We start from the raw sequence: 4,347 nt of genomic DNA, 5'->3' as shown, positions 1-4,347 counted from the left end.
TTAGTAGTATTTTCTAATACCTTAACACATATTTAAATAAATACAAGATGGTAATTTTATCTGTATATACAGAATTCAACCTGCATGTAAGCTGCCATGAAACCAGTGTGCCTAGTTGCTGTACTGTATATTTTTTTCTTTTTATATCTATTCAGAACAAACAACCATTTATATTTTAGAAATATATGAAACTTTTTTCCACTGTTATATCCCATGTTATCTAACCGCTGAAAACAGTTATGTTACTTTTATTAAAATTTATCGATACTCTAAATATACTGTTAAAGGAATTTAGAAATTGGCATTTGTAACATCTCACACATAAGGTAACTAGTTGCATGGAACATTCATTACTGATATTTTATGGTAGCAAGACCAGAAAGTTAGTGATGTAATGATATAAATAATGATACCACATTCTGTCAATGAAATTTTTACATATAATGTATTCAAAGCATTTTTTTTTATACCTTGACACAATTATGTAAATATAGAATATTATTTTCATTGTGTATTTATATTCATAATTTTCCTTAAGTAACATTAGTGTACATATATGGTTGAGATACTCAATTTTTTTTTTTTTTTTTTAACTTCAAGAGTCCTTTATTACTTTTCAGAATACACAGTTTTATTTTCCAGTGAACAATTTTTCATGTTAGAATGTATAGAAGTTCTTTTGTAACTACTGTATCCTCTGATGTTGGTGAAAACGTAATGGTATTATAGATGTATTGACCTTTATTGCTTAAGGAATTTAAGTTGTTATTTGCAGGTTGATATTGAGAAAACTATCTGCATGAGTCATTTTTATGTTTTTACACTAAATCAATTAGAAAATCTCATGACGTGTAATGGTACCACATTTCCATTCAATAAATTTTTATTTCAAAATATTCATGATGTATCATGCCTAAACACTTCCTCATTTTTATTTTTTCGTATTTGTCTTATTTTCCTCGTTGCGAAATAGTGTGGGAACAGGCAAATGACCTCAGTTGCTCTCATCTACTCTAACTCTCACGTGTATTCACCAAAACAAGAGACCTTTATCCACAGCGAAGTCCAACAGACCTTTCAGGAACATTTCTGTGTTTATAATTTCAATTAATTCATGCAGTGCATTTGAAAATCAATCCTTGATAAAGCAAACTCTCAACATGCCAACATTCTTAAACAGTACTTCAGTTTATCATTTTATACAAATTCCAAAGATGCTACAACTTCTTAGTTTTGCTTTATCTTTCACTCATCTTAAAATTCTTTTTCTGTTTGGTCAACAGTCACAACTGAAACGTGTTCATGCGGCCGAAAGCACTGACCATACCACGGAAATCGCGTACTTGACTGAACTTATAATTTTATGAAAAATTATCTCATTCTATAAGAAAACCATATGCCAGATTGTGATAACTTCGTCATGCTTCTCGGAGGTTTCATGCGACACTGGGCAGTGGCAGATTCTCGGTACAATACAGTAATTCTTTCGATCTTATATGTTGGGTATAGGTTTATGAAACCCTAAAAACATAATAAATGGCAGTCACGTCCTTTGTCTTATCAATTTGTACAGAGCTTTTTCTGTTACCTTAAGTAAAGCCACAGCCACTCGTCTGGTGTTTCCCCTCTCTCAGCAGCCTAATTCATCAGCCAACAGCTTTCCCTTCTCTTTAGCTGCATGACTACCACTCTCATCTTTACGTTGTAATGTGTGTCTCTTCTCCATACGAATCTTGCACTTTTCTATCCTATTATTCCACCATTATCGTTCACATGCCTTGAGTATTACTTTTATTTAAGGCTACCCTGAATCCCCGAGGACATCATTTTCTCATATCAGTCTATTGCCCATTTTCTTTTATTTGCGTAACATTTATGAAACTCTTTACTATCTTTAAAAATTCTTATAATTATACAATTTCTAAATTGTTCTTTCTCGTTTAAAGATACCACCCTGTTATTTTCATTTTGTTCATAATAATTTGAGACTCTGCTACCAAGGAATGTATGGAACAGCATTCACATTTTCTTTCCAACAAGCTGTTTCTCCCCTTTATAGTTCAGAATGGCATTGTGTACTGATGCTTACTTCAGAGTGATGTCCGTAGAAAAAGAAAGAGCAAGGAGAGAGAATGATCACATATCAGAAGTTCCATATATCATGAGCCTCGCCTTGGAACATCGAGCGCTTACAAGCAACTCATAACTTTTTAATGTTTGTTGCTACACGCTTCTGATAATTATTTTTTCTTACCATGAATTGGTCCATTTATACTACTTAGACACAACAGGAATCGCTCGGTGAATACACCCACTTGATTGGCTGACTTCAGCTGCCAGATGGTAGCAATACTGGTAACCCTGTTGTTTTTCTTGCATGTTTCTTGGCTTGCTAGGAGATATACATTTTCAGTGCAGACCTACAATTTAACGAGAGAAATCTACATGTTCATGTTTCGCGAGGTCTCATTGCCACATTATACTGAATGAGTTTGTTTCGAGTCAAATTGCGAATGCGTCCTAAAATCCGGTGAAAATTCTGACCGGATTATACGGTAGCAACTTTTACCCTCTATGGAAGCGAGTAACAAGGCGGAAGAGGAATAGGGTTCTAGTCTAGAGTGACCATACCCCGGAAATACTATGATTACATAAGGAGTATATTTTAGAATTTACTCTTCCTTTTTACATCTTATGAAAAAGAATTTTTTTTTATATATTCTCTGTTGTACGAATGTTGATAGATTAATCAGAAACCTGACTTATCTCACATAATGAAGAAAAACAATATTATGAGTATGCTAATGAATCTGTAAGTAGAGTACTTTAAGAAAGTAAAAGGTATCATTCTAGTGATACATAGATATGTGACTAGGCTAAAAGCAAGTTTATATATATTAATATTTTGGTAATTCCTGGATACGCGTAGGAGCAAATGCCTGAAAATAAATTGGCGCATCAAGCATCTAAGCTAAAATGTATCACAAATATTAACATGAATGAATTATAGAATTATTACTTTTTACGGCAATAATCCGTTGATTTCTATATTTATAGAATGTTTTAGAATATTGAAATACTGTTATAGTTAAAGTTGCGGTCACTTTGATCTCCCGTGTGAAAATCAGTAAACTTATTCTTGGTACATATCAGTTTGTTTTCGTCAGTGGTGCGTGTTGGGGTACTGTGTTGTTTTGGGTAATTATTTCACTATACACTCTTTCTTAGCTTGTTATATTTATTTTTGATGGCCAAATTAGCTGTATGAATATCAGAGGAAACACTTTCTGACGGAATACATTATCTATGGCCATTTGTTTAGTTTAGATAAGGGAAATAAGACTCGGTGTTGCTATTCCTGAGATTGGCCGTCGACAGAGTAGATAAGATATATGTATTTTCTCTAACGTTATTATTATTAGAAACATTCTTTTGTGCTTCCTCATGTGAATTTGAAGTATAGAGACATTATTCTGGGTGAATATACGTAAAAGAGGTATCTTAAAGTTGATTTTAACATGAGAGTGATCGCTTAAGATGCTCTCTTCTCTGGTGTGGTAACAAACCCGGACATTGCTGCAAAGTGATTCATGTTGATTATTTCAGTGTTTGACCGGACGTTCACGGTGATTCATTTTGGAATTCGTGGAAAATTGACGAAAGATGCTCAAGTAGGACACATTTTTTGTATCTGTTGTAACTTAGCACTCACAGTTTCGTTCCGATCTATATTATGAACTCCTGGTGTGCTGAATGGATCTGACACATTGCTGGATGTGTAGAATGGTAGCTTTCAGTTAAATGACTGGGGTTATGTTATATGAAGTGGTTATTGTTCTGCCAAACGCGATTGGAATCTGATTTTACAAATGCCTGAGTGTAGTTTAATTTAGTGTAATTACTTTCTGGTAGTTTACAGAATATCCTCATTGTTTTGTTTATCCTTTTAAATCGACAGGTTCTCTTTAAATTGAAGGAACAAGAACTTTTCTTTCATTGTGGGCTGCTGTGGGTATGAAAACAATAATAGGCAGCAGAAAATGAACAGATAGATAGATGAATACCAGTCATGAATAATTAGACCTGCTTTTACACCCATTGCTCATTAGGAACCACTTCCATCGAGTTTTTCTTTACTTCCCCAGAATAATGTCATTCCATGGTGTTCTTTATACAGTACCGATAGGTTATAATGTTAAAGAATTATAGGCACATAACAATAATGGTAGTATCCATGATATTTGTCATTATATTTGATCTTTATCATATTGAATTTATCGATAGTCCCCTGTCTGTTATTCCAGCAAAAGATTTCTTCTTGTGGAGATTAGGGACAGTGCCAACCAG

General features: G+C 33.6%; 1 protein-coding gene across 2 annotated transcripts in view; it reads left to right on the top strand.

Annotated features, from left to right (window-relative positions):
* Positions 1-3,151: 3,151 nt before the first annotated feature.
* ZnT63C (zinc transporter 63C) overlaps positions 3,152-4,347 on the top strand; it is a 143,137-nt gene continuing 141,941 nt past the window's right edge. For both annotated transcript variants that reach the window (XR_011715098.1, XM_071681808.1), the window contains exon 1: positions 3,152-3,198. The gene's annotated coding sequence lies outside the window, so the exon portion shown is untranslated. The remainder of the gene's footprint in view (positions 3,199-4,347) is intronic.

This window comes from Panulirus ornatus, chromosome 33, assembly GCF_036320965.1.
Source record: "Panulirus ornatus isolate Po-2019 chromosome 33, ASM3632096v1, whole genome shotgun sequence".
NCBI classification, from domain to species: domain Eukaryota; kingdom Metazoa; phylum Arthropoda; class Malacostraca; order Decapoda; family Palinuridae; genus Panulirus; species Panulirus ornatus.
Note: the sequence above shows the minus strand (reverse complement) of the source record. Positions and strands in the feature narration are given on the sequence as shown.